Genomic DNA, 13759 nt, shown 5'->3' with positions numbered 1-13759 from the left:
CCTATTATGTCTGTTTGTTTTGTTCACACATTGTTGTCAATATAATGGAATTTCGTGTGACTGTCATACAAGTGAGAGGTTTAGCTAGCTTTAAAACCAGGTTTAATCCACCATTTTCTACATAAGAATATGCCTGTACAAAGTCAGGAATATGACAGTTGTTATTCATTAGCTTGATGTGTTTGAGCCTTTGATTTTGCCATTTGCTTAGGGACTTTCCGTTTAGAATTTTTCTCGGTGTTCGATATTTCTGTTATTTTACTTGTTGCTGATTATTTAACTTGCGATTCTTATCATAACTAAAATACATTAAAGGTCATAGATATTAGAATTCCAATTTGACCTAGGGGTTTCTGGATCGTACTGGATTCAAATTTGAATTATTACATATACATGTAAATAAAATTGAGAATGGAAATATATATGTTTTATTCATGTATTTAGTTATGATGTTTCTTTTGTAAGTCCAGTTCGATATTGAGTTATGTCTTGTCGTTTATGGTTTGAATTCTGTTTTTTTCGGTACATTTCACATATGTTTTATATGTCAGTACAGTCGATTTACTCGTGGTTCGTCTGCAGTGTTTTTTTTTTTTTTTAATGTTGTTTGTTTTGAAGTGTGTTTACTGTTTGGTCTTACATGATCTTGCTTTATATTACAATTATTTTATTTTTATTTTCTTTATGTATGTAAAAGTTAAGATAAAAAATCAGCCATTTCATTTATATGATTTTAAGTTTAAAGCAACTATATGCACAGGATTTTTTTGTTTATACAAATAACACAAATAACATCATTACAAACACCATTACAAACACCATTACAAACACAATCCAAATGTTATATTCTTGTACGTTTCTATAGATAAAACAAATCTATTTTATTTAGAGAAATTTACCAGTGATAATATAAACGTCAAAATAATACGTCACTCTTTTGTGGCGTTGATACATTCGTGTGACGCGCAGTTTATACTTCATTTGTGGTGTCCTGGTGAACTGCCGTAAATTCATGTGAGGTGTCCGTTGTTATTCTGCAGTGTACATATAATGTACTATTATATTATTTAATAATGTATTTCTTTGTCCTGAGTGTTCTTGCGTTTATTTGTACTGTATTCTTGTCACGTAATGTAGTCATTGTTGTTGACAATTTAGGCAACAATAGTTTACCGATGTTAAAATATAATCAATTGATTTACGAGTATACAAAGAAATGTGGGGTATACATCAATGAGATACCAACATACGACAAAAATAATCAAAAGTCATATGACGGGCATGAATAGTCTGCAACAATAGACGAGGGTCTTTAAAATATATACACATTTAAACCGTACATAGTTTACTCTGACAATTCATTTAACAGAAAAAAAAATCACATATTTGCCATTAATACTTACTTCTACAAAATAACGAAAATCATTAATATTATGACATGAAATACGACAATAGCAGCTGACGAGGTTCCTGACTTTGGATATGCACAACAATTCTCCAATGGTATTTAATCTATACAATCTCTTTTAGATTCATGTTTAACCCCGTATCTAGCTGACTGACCATAAATGTGTCACATAATCAAAGTTTGGTTCTATCCAGAATGTTCTTATTTATTTTTTTTTTTAATATCTTTTTTTTTACGCATTGTTGAAGGCCGTACGGTGACCTATCGTTTTTCATTTCTGTGTCAATTGGTCGTGTCATTGGTAATCATACCACATCTTCTTATATTTTTATGAATACGTATTTTACTTTTAACCCAAACGGCACTTACTTTTGTTGATTTATTTTTTAATACATTTTTGCATACCATAAGAGACGAAAGAAAAAAATGGATAAAATGGAATTCGCTCTTTTGCATACGATTTCGATGTAATAATAAAGATTCATACACATGTTCTACTTCTTGCTAAATCTGCGTTTAAGGATTTTACGAAAGATTTCTGTAATATCAATTAATGTGTAAGGTACAAAACTTCATAAGGTTAGCAGCAGAGGTAGAGCCAGACATGTAGTTTGGACAAAATAAATAGCACAGACAAGTATGTAAGTATGACCTTCAAGACTACATATCAAACTCTTGCTAACTTCCAAATTCGTAACTAACCACATTAATTCATAAATGTCAAGCATACCAGGCATAAATAGTATATTTAGCTATGAACTTTTCAAGCCCTGAAAGAACCAATTGAGAAAACTATTTTTACACTCTTTTAGGAAAATCTTGACAAAACAAAATAACATTATATCAAATTTAAAGCATTGTTATCAGTAAACTCAAGCAAGATAAGTTTTATTGGAAAACCTTGGCATTTAAACAAATTTGACAAAAGTAGATAAAAAACGTGCAGGCATTTATAAAAATAACAGCTTGTTTACCATACAATATTAAACAAATGAACACATTTAATTGTTAAATATCTCCATAAATATTGAACTTATTATGTAATAAACACATCATAATTCGTCAATTATCTCTATGAATATTGTACTTATTTCGCGCTCACATATAAATATAAATGACATTTCTATATTCAGCACAACACATTTAGATCAAACTCGTTTCAACAAGTACTACACTGACTATGTTGGCTTTGGTACTCTTTAACGTCGGTTTTGCCTTGGGTAAGTTTAATCTTTTATTTTAAGTACTTGTCTAATATTTAGCACGGTGAGATCTCATTTCTCCAACATTTGATGGGCGTATGACATTTGCGCCGATTTAAAAAAAAATTGATCTTCATGCATATGTACAACTGGCTAACGGAAGAGGTTTGTAATGATAAATTAACAATAACATTCACCTGCACAATCGGCGCATACGAAAGACAAAATCGGCGCAAGTGAAAGACAAAATCGGCGCAAGTGAAATGCAGATCGGCGCAAATGCAAAACGCCGCATTTGATAGTTAGACTAAAACAACATTATATATAGGGATTAGGGGGTCCTCTTAAGGACTGGCATCTTGATATTTACCTTTAATTCACCTGTTCTTTACTAAAATATTGTTAAAAAAGGGTATTTTTTTTTTAAAGATATTCATTAAAAAACATTAACAAAATTATTTTTTTTTACAATAATTGGTTACTCATATATTATTTTTTTCAAAGTCGATATAATCTAGCACAGTCATGTTAATTTTTATTTTACTTTGTTTTCATATTTTTCTCCTCTGTTTTCCACAATAATGTATTATTGATAACAATGTTGCGATCTTGAATAAAAATAAACATTTTATATTCTGAGAACTATTAACAGTTTATAATAGCTTGAGTCATTAAGCTTATATAAAAGTACCAAAGCTTCATGTTATTTTCAATAAAAAATCATTTAAAAAAAAATCATTTTGAGATTATTTCTTGATCATGTTGATCACTTTTATGAAATTTTCAGATTGATTTGATTTGAATTTTCCTTTTTTATTCATGGATTTTTTTGTTGAATAACTTTTTTATTTTGTAATTCAATTATTGTAAAAATAACGTGTGTGTAAGTTTAATATATATCTTTAAACAATATGGCCTTTTTAAATATTTTAGAGCTGATATAGGTGAATAACGGGTATATATCAAGATGCCAGTCCTAATGAGGACCCCTTATCCTTAATGTTTTGTTTTTTTTTGTCTAATTATCAAATGTTGAAGAAACGTGACTAAACCTTAATCACAAACAATATTGCATATTCCGCATCGATAACGAATAGTTTCTATGGCAACAATAAACATCTAGTCATATCACCACGTATTTTTGTTAGTTTTTACTAAATATATATACATGTATGATAAAGATAATACTTAACTCAAGTTATGTACCTTTCATCACTCAAGGCTTGTATTATAATTAAAATGACTGGAACACAGGTCGCGTAGAACGCTCGACTAAACGGAGTAAATTAATTGGCAAATAACAACCGGAATTTCATGAAAAATAACGGTGGTAACAAGCTTAATTTGAGTCATCTTCAAATAAATTATGAATTTTTTTCTAGCACACCAATTGCGGATTGTAATTTCGTATTTAAGATGTGTTATATTCAAAATATGATGAATGAAGACGAGTTTCCAACTTCAGAACAAAATTTAAATAAAGACGTAACAAAATCAGCCAAGTAGTCCGCATTTTTCTGCTGACATAAAATATCATTTATATGCTCTTTTTCTCTAAATTAACTGTTTATAAAATGTTCAATTTCTCGTAATACAAGGGTTTTCTACCACAAGTTATTGGTCATATTTGGCACAACTTTTGTATTTTTGAGGTTGTAATGCCCTTCAACATCGTTTTTGATAAGGCTTTACAACTATTTTGATTCGAGATTTACTGATGAGTCTGCTGTTGATTATACGAGTCTCGTGTAACAAATTATAAGCCTGGTATTCTTGATGAGTTTTTACATTGTAGGCATGTCAGATAATTTATAAACATCGTCATTAAAAATCCTACATTAACAAGTTAGAGTTTACCATCATGGTTGATTGGTGTTTAACGCCACTTTCAGCACTATATTGTGCTATTTCGTGGCAGTCAGTTTATATTGGGAGGAAGCCGGAGTGCCCTGAGAGAACCACCGACCTTCTGTAGGAAAACTGACAATCCTAGTCAATTAAGATAGGAGACGAGCACGAGCGCACCTACCACGTGCGGAATTCGACCTCATAACCTCAGTGTTGATAGGCTAGTGAATTTTCTGACAAAACATTGTTATAGTTGCAGGTACATTAAGGAATGTTCCGGAAGAATGCTATCCAGTGTTTAGTTGTTCTCGCAGATTTTTAGATGTTGGAAGCTTCTTTTATGATGGCGATACTTTAAAAGATGTCAGCGTAGAAACAGTTGACAAGCTATGTCAGTATGTGAATGTTTCTGTAATTAAATAGTATAAATACATATATATATATACCTAGGTCTTGTCACAAATTGTAAACCATCGGTATATAACGAAACTAATGAAACTTTGGTAAAATAGACTAAAATGTTAATCTGCGTATTTAAACTTAAAATAATGTTTTACAAGCATTCCATTGAATGTTAAAAAGAACAATTAAAACATGTTTTTTGTCAATACTAGATCTTTTTTCTGTGGATTAGATTTAGGAGAATATTGAAATAATTGTAAATACCAATATCAGTGCAAAATATTACCTTAACACCGGATGAAAAAGTTAATAAATTAAAGGATATGTGCGGTATACGTAAATGAGTAAGCGCCCAAACAACAATAAAAAATTGACCTCTAGGTTAACATAGTATTACAGTTTTCAACCACAGACAGATATGGAAGTAGAAGATTACAACTACTGTGAAACAACTAATTTTCGAGAGCGATTTTTGTTCGTGACATTCGTGAATAGGACAATAAAGCGAATGTTTAAAACTTGGATCTTCAATGGAATAAGAAAATCGCGAAAAATAAATATCCGTGAAGTCGGATAGAAAGGGCTAAACCCGAAATGAAGTATCCGCAAAAAAAAATGATTTACAGAATCATTGCGCTCTCATATTCTATAGATTTATACGTTAATATTGTATATTGCATTGCAGACATTTGAAGACAAAAACCATTTGTAAGGAGGCGGATAAGTGTAAAGATATGCATTTTGTTATTGACATGATGGCTGAAATAGAAACAGCTGTCTGTGTTCAGTATAAAAGATGTAAGTATATCACTTGCATTAGATAATCGTATAAAATTGAAATAGTCTATGTTACAGTTAAAATTTTACGGTTATAAAAATTAGGTGGCGAAATGGGGAAAAAGAATCCTGACTGCTTTAGCCGTGTATAATCATATGACATTGAAATGTGAAGGTCATGAAACTTATATTTTCTACTATATATTATAAAGCATCTAGCAATGAGTTTATTCTATACAAACAATGATTTGAACATTTCAGACATTCAAGTTTTAACACCATGCTACAATGACCCAGAGTTCAGAACAAAATTCGTGAAATGTGTCCAAGGTTCTTTTACAGGCTATAGTCCAAATACGTGTGGGTAAGTTTTACTAGTGTATTCTATCAATGATTTACGATTAAATTTGTATTTCAACAATTCCTTTCATAGAAATGTTTGCCATTTGTTGTCAATCTTTTTTTTAAATATTTGTAAATTAATGACATATTTTGTGGTAGATAATTTTTCTTCAGTTTTTAAAAACGCTTTAGGATCCGTAATTGTATTTTCCAATTTTCATAATAGCACTATTCTATTTTTGTTATAATGTTAGTTTGTTTAAGATTAACGTCCGCTACCGTGGATGTCCATGTGGAGTTTACCAATGATTAGTATGGTCATATGTCTAAACCAAAGAGAAATTCCTCATAATCTGAAACAGTACGATATTCTTTTGGGAGCTCGTGTCTCTTCTACTGAGATTTAATTTAATTCTAACCCCTACGAAAATCAAGCGAAACAAAAATCAATAGTAGTCTGCAAATTTGATATTAAAAATTTTCTTTCATCATTGATGGCTGCATGACAAACCGATAAAACCTAAACAGAGACATATATTATATGATCTGATTAAATGTACTGGGAATTCTTCATTTTGAATTACAGGTTTGTGGACAGCCTAAAAAACTGTGCTTCCATGTTCCAGCAGTGTAAAGACGCACAATATGCATTTGCTGTTCAAAATATGCTCGACAGATATGGTACAACACTATGCAATCTTCACAAATTCAATATTGGAGCAATTTAATTTCAGCTCAATCTTATATGAATTTTGATCTACCATGAATAAAAATATCTTGTAACACCGAGAATCTTTTGTGTTCAAAGAATTAATTACTGTAAATTCGGAAATTATTGCGAAAAATGCGACAGGGTTGTAATCGCAACAATCGTACATACCGGTGCTTACTGCCTTAGTGTTAAGTTTTCACACGTCGTTTTGAATGAATAAAATTTTTACAGTAAAATATTACCCTAGAAAGAAAAAGGGCTGAGATAAATAATATAAATGGGGCTATATTTCAGAACTGGGATATTGAGGACACGCACGTGGGTCTCAATCTTGCTTTGGGGTTCTATATATATGACAAAAGGAAGGTATACACAGACAAGCCGCTGGAATGGGTCTATTTTTATAATTAAATTATATTAATGCCATACACTGAATTTCACTGAGGTCAAATATCAATGGGTCAGTAATTTTTATCCTCTGAATTACAATAGATTTGTTTAAATGCTGTTTTATCGTTTTTTATTCAAATTAAGATATCAGATCTTGTACTTGGATGGAGAGTTGTCTCATTGGCACTCATACCACATCTTCTTATTTTTATTGTATAATATGTTTTTACTGAGAAATCTATGAATGGGTCATGATTTTGCCATCGGAAACATATTAAGTGTCGTGATTTTTTCTCAAGGTTTTAATTTATAAAATTTGGGTGTTTTCCCAGCTGCACTACAATACTCAAAATCCCAGGTATAGATCGACCCCCCAGTCCCCGTGATTGAGAAATAACCTTCATTCAATGAGAGTAGCTTGAAAGATTTGAAGCAAACTATTTCAATCCTAATATTATTGAAAATTAATAGTTTTGGGCTAAACGTTGGGGAAGTTTTTTTTATCATTTGCGGATTTACCTGGGATATAAATAGATATGATCGTGCCACTTATAATCCCCCTTCTCTTTGCCCTTCCACCCAAGAATTTACATTCACGTACTGTTGCACCCAAATGAAACACAGAATGAAAATAAATAATTGAATTTGACCTTATAAAAAAATCTACGGTTTCACCCCCAAAATATTGAGAATTAAAGTATAGGACATGCATATTAAATTGCTCATTGCTAGAAAACAATGAAATATCCGTACCAATATTAAAGTCGTAATACAAAAAGACAGGAAATACCTGAAGAATTCTCATAAAACTTATCTGGTGCATCTATCTCCTTTACAAAGTTATATTCGTATTTAGCAGTCTGAGCCAAAAACAAAAGAACAACCACTTATAAAGTTACTATCTTACTTAACTCCGAGGTTGTATCAACTATGGAATATGTATAGATGACCTGCTCGTTATTGCCTTACTAAGTTGAAAAATATCACTGAAAAGTATGTTAGTGTGGTCGACACGTTGCTAAATGGTGTATATTATATACATCACAGAAATGCAACATGAAATTTCATTAAAATGTAACCATTCTTTTAAGAGCAAAGAAAAGTATGCAGTTAAATGGTTACAAAATGTTGATTATGGCTACTCACATGTTCCTAAACCGCATTTTTTCACCAACTGACTGTACAATAGCTATATTCAGTAAGAATTCTAAGTGTACGCACACTCGGCGGAGGAAAGGAGATTAAACCCAAGATGAATTCCACTTCAATGGGCTTTATTTTTCGGAATTTTAGCAATTTCTGCTTATTTTCACGTGCATAGCGGAGAAGTTGATCTCACTGAGGATAGCATCCATGGCATACAGTCAAATCCTTAATTGATTGAAATTGTAAAACCCGACCCGAAATTCTCCGATTGAGTTCACTAAAAAGATCAGAAATTATCCAGCATTTGCATATTCAAGAGACCCTTAAGTATCAAGAAAATAAACAGATCATACCCTAAATTATCCAAATTTAAGTTGACATAAATCCAATACAATTTTACTTGGACAAAAATGTGACAAAAGGGAATTTGCATAGAATTACAAAACACGTACCCGAAATCTGACATTCTGACAAAAAGGCTACCCGAAATCTGCTTTCAAGACCATTGCAGATCCGAAAGACCAATGCCAACCCGAAATTTCTTGAAACTCACAAAAATGCCCAGAATTTTCCTCACATAAACAAACTGTAGTTATCCCCCAACCTCCAATTCACCTGAGAAGACAGCCAACACTTGTAACCAACCTAGGTTTACACTTCCATACCTAGACCTGACAGCGAAATAAAGCGTAAACAATGATCTATTATTAAAGCTTTCGTTCGATATGGGTGACTCGCGGCTTAAAATCAACCAGAGAGCCAATATTTCATGTTCACGACAACAAATAAACCAATATTACTATGTGTAATGTTCTTTACATGTAAATATAAGCCGAGTGTAAACCTGCTCACACAAAAACAGTCCACAGAAAAACATTCAAACCACTCAATCATATCCCGATAATCCCACTTTTCGGACCCATATATATCAGTTCACACTGTCTTTCTGTATAAATTGGTACATATAAAGACAAATTGGTACATATAAAGACATTAAGCGGGGACATTTAAGTTGAAATTCTAAAAAAAATATTTATTTCGTTTCGTTTTGCGCTATTTCGTTTCGTTTCGATTCGTTTTGTTTTGTTCCGTTCCGTTTCTATTTCGTTTCGCACTTTACAGGTACCCAAATAATAATCGCACTTTGGTCTAAATTGGCAAAATCGCAATAATAAATGCACGCAATAATATCTGAATTTACAGTAGTCAACTGTTTTAGAAGATTTATCTTGGTTGGTTATGTTGACTCCTTTCTCATAATCAAGTCTTAACACATTCCACCTGCTTGTGCTACCGTTAGACGCTTTGAAAGACATTTTCTTTTATTTTTTTTTATCAGCAACGTCACTCATCACAAGAGTGCACACGCTCAATTGTCTCGGCTGGATTCATATGATTGAATTTATGTTGAAAGTTTGTAATATGAAGGTTTTACTACAAGTATCACATATACTTAACAAGATCAAGGTTGTATGAAAATGATGTAACGGTCAGATGAACCATGCCAGACAGACATGTACACCTTACAATCATTCAGTACACCAGATATAGTGGTCCTACCACTTGTAGTACCTGATAAAACAGATCAAACTACAAAATCTTAATATTGACCAATGAACAATGAAAATTAGGTCAAGGTCATATGAAACCTGCCAGACAGACATGTACACCTTACAATCATTCCATATACCAAATATAGTTGACCTATTGCTTATAATATCTGACAAACTGCTAAAACTGCGAAAACTTATCATTGACCAATGAACCATGAAAATAAGGTCAAAGTCATATGAAACCTGCCAGACAGACATGTACACCTTACAATCACTCCATACATCATGGTAATTGATCTATTGTTTATAGTATCCGAGAAATAGTCTAAACCACAAAAACTAAACATTTGTCCAATGAACCATGAAAATTAGGGTATAGTAAGATGAAACCTGCTAGTTGGACATGTACACCTTACAATCATTCCATACACCAAATATAGTTGACCTAATATGTATAGTATCTAAAATACGGACTTGACCACGCAACTTTAACCTTGATCACTGATCCATGAAATGAGGGCGGGGGAGATGAACCCTCCCTGACGGACATGTGGACGTTGCAATATCAAAGTGAGTATTTCACTAGAAAATTTTTGTTTATTTCAAGCAGTCACTTAACCATGAAACTTCGTATTTGTTTTGGCCTTCCAATTGATGTGATTGAGAGCCACTGACGGAGTCTGATGTCGATGAAACACGTGTCTGGCAACTTCCAACTGTAGCTCTGGTGTTACAAATTACAAGCCTGGTATCTTTTGTAAATATAGCAAAATTCATGTTTTGCTATAGGGAATGCATAAAATTATTTGAAAACAAAAATTCCAGGAGCATCATTGATTTATATCCCTAGTTCAAATGTGTAGGAATTTTTGAAGTTTGACATGTGGAAAACAAACATTTGACTAAATTTCAGTATATTTTTTTATATCAATTGCTATTGTGACCCTGATTTTTGACCTCAAAATCGATAGGGGTTTTTTTCAACCATAGGCATATTAACTAATAAAGTTTGGTAAAAGTCTGATTGACGGCTCATAAAATATATTCTGGCAACAAAACCTTTCCCAAAATGTAAGTCTTTTCATAGGTACTGTGACCTTAAACCTAGTTACCAAAACATCAACAGCATTTTTTTCCATGCTTTACTTTCAAGCTATGTTTTGTGGAGATTGGACATATTGTTCGAAGATATCTTCCTGAAACCTTTACATGGGACATAATCAAACATGGTCTGGTATAAGTTGAACCAATGGTTCAAAATATTACACTTGGAAAATATTTAGCACAAATGTCAGTCTGTCAACTGATTCAGACTGATTATATGAACTTGACCTTTCACCTAGAGTCCTAACAATCAAATACAGGTCTGCCACACCCCATGTGGCATTACAAAAACCAAGTTTGGTAAATATATTGTTATAGCTCAAAAGATTTTGTGCACAAATTGAAATGTTTATGCCTGGAGACCAAAATGTATCATGCTATAAGCTGAGCTGTGACAAAGTGAATTGGAGGTGCACAATTTAAAGTTTGTTGAGATTCTGTTTAAGTTGAAATTCAGCTCCTGACTTTGGAGGTGTTGCAGATTACAAAATGCAAACGAAGAAAATTCACTATGATCACTATATATATTGCTACTTGTAAAAAAAATGCCATTTTTGCTTATTTGAGATCTTAGTTAGTGGCATTTTTGTAAGTCTTGTATTGGTGATCTTTTTTAACAGTTTATAGTGTATACCCATAAATTAAAGTTTTTGATGTAAAAAAAACAAAAACTAAAATGGCAGTATATCCTATAACTAGTGTGACAATTGAGACACTGACGTGAGATTTTTTAAAATCATCATTCTGGGGAAATAATTTCTACAAGGCGTTGGTCGAAAAATTAGGCCTTGATGGCGGATTATTTTAGGATGATCGTATTTTCCTGAAAACTTTTGAGTTTTAAAATTTCTCTCTGTTATAGTTGCTGCAAAAACGCAAAAATGATTAAAATTAGTTCTTCAAGGGCAATAGCTGCTACAAGGGGTCAATTGACCATTCATCAATGTTGACTGTCTTGTAGATCATAATATTTTGTAAAACATTTTTACTATCAAAAGATTCTTTGAGCAATAACTCAAAAATGGGTTGTCCTGATTTTTCTAAATTCTGTAGTTAGAGCATGACCTGCTGATCATTTTTACCACAGTTAGATTTGCTCTATCTGCTTTAGTTTTTGAAATATAAGCCAAACACTGCATTTTACCTGCATGTTTTATTTTAAGCAACAGCAGACATGTTTGTTAATGAATCAAATTCTGGGATATTTATTTTAAAGAAGATACCATAAGAAACATTCAGGTAAAGTTTGATTTCATTTGACCTAGAAGTTTCAGAGAAGAAGATTTTTAAACAGTTTATGACAAGGTACAATGGACGATAACGACAGACGCCAAGTGATAGCAAAAGCTCACATGGCTTTTTAGGCCATGTGAGCTAAATATACATTCTTTTCAAACAACAAAAACACCAGAACTGGTGTCAAGTGTACTTACACAAATATATACACGAGACACAAAATTAAATTAAAAATCACCCACTGGGCATTTAACACATGAATCTTAAGATCTGCCTAAAAAGAAATTTCTTAAGTATTTTATAAATTAACAGTTTAATGACACCAAACCTTGACAGGAGTTTTCTCATTTTCTTGCAACCGGTCAGTTCAAATATATTTTCAAACCGTTACCAGATATTAAAATCAAAACTGCTTTAGTGAAGCTGCAAACTTCAAGTGTCATATCACCAATTCAACCAAATCAGCATCACAAATTCAAACAAGCAGTATTTTTCAAATATTGTTTTTATGTAATAGTTCTTCTCTGAGTTATGTTCAGCTGACTTTACCTCCAATTTACAATAATTAAACCTGATCATTTTTTTGTTGGGACACTTCAATGGCTATTCTTTTTTTTTTTAAATAAAATGTTTTTGTTTAAACTTACATAATTTTAAAACAACAATACTAAGTAAGATTTAAGGTATAGTGTTTAATGGTCAACTAATGTTAGCTTAAGGTTGTTAGCTCCTCTGTTTCAAAATAATATCAATTGAAAATTTGGCGGGAAGTGATTCTCTCTAGATTTTTCATACATTTAACATTGGCACCTTTTTCTTTCAAAAACAATGAAAAAATAACAAGGATTTCATAAGATTTTTAAAAAATGGAGTTTTAAACTATTTATTATAAAAATTATGAAAAGAAAAGTAAGGGTTAGCGGACAAAACTTTTATTGGCACTACATGGATAAAACTAGACAATCCCGAATATCTGAAAAAAAAGTCAAAAACAAGAGTAGCGACCATCCTTAATTTGTATTCTTTTTGGACAAATTTACAAAGGTAGGTATGTAATTGATATAGTTAAAAGTTAGATTGTAGATCAATATCAGTTGACATTTAAAAAAAAAAATACAGCATAAACAAGAGACTGATGTAAGATCAATTGATTAAGAACAGTTAATACTTATATCAGTGACTAATATAAGTGATAAATTTTATAGATTTTGATTGAATATTTAATCTTTCCCTTCAAATAGATAACATTATTGACATTTTGATGATTTTGTTTTTTTTCTGATTACTTAAACTTACATAAATGTCTCCTTGATTTAAAAAAATAAACTGCTAACATTCAGTTATATGTTTCCTGTATGACCTTATTACAAATTTAATATTTGTTGATGCTTTCCATGTCATAAACAGCACTAAGACTTCCTCAACTTTCATCATAGATGAGACAAAAATACATTTTTGGACACTTTAAAAAATTAAAAATCTTTCACACTAATTCTCATAATAGCATGATCATTTAAACAATGAATGCATTTTCCTATTGAATAGACTTTAAAAAAAAAAAAAAAAAAAATAGTCATCATTAATTTTGTTTTTGTACATTTAATGTACTTTATCAATTCTGAAGCTTTAAATCAAATCA

The 13759-nt window shown here is 31.5% G+C and overlaps 2 long non-coding RNA genes across 2 annotated transcripts; both read left to right on the top strand.

Annotated features, from left to right (window-relative positions):
* The first annotated feature begins 2521 nt into the window (after positions 1-2521).
* LOC127709095 (uncharacterized) lies at positions 2522-5632 on the top strand. The gene is made up of 3 exons (XR_007985493.1): positions 2522-2628; positions 4712-4853; positions 5546-5632. It is a non-coding gene; the product is annotated as an uncharacterized LOC127709095 (long non-coding RNA).
* A 4-nt stretch (positions 5633-5636) lies between these two features.
* LOC127709096 (uncharacterized) lies at positions 5637-6771 on the top strand. Its single transcript, XR_007985494.1, has 3 exons — positions 5637-5658; positions 5899-6001; positions 6566-6771. It is a non-coding gene; the product is annotated as an uncharacterized LOC127709096 (long non-coding RNA).
* Positions 6772-13759: the final 6988 nt, after the last annotated feature.

The sequence above is a fragment of the Mytilus californianus genome, unplaced genomic scaffold (genome assembly GCF_021869535.1).
Source record: "Mytilus californianus isolate M0D057914Y unplaced genomic scaffold, xbMytCali1.0.p SCAF_7, whole genome shotgun sequence".
Classification (NCBI taxonomy): Eukaryota; Metazoa; Mollusca; class Bivalvia; order Mytilida; family Mytilidae; genus Mytilus; species Mytilus californianus.
This window is presented reverse-complemented; position numbering and strand designations above follow the sequence as displayed.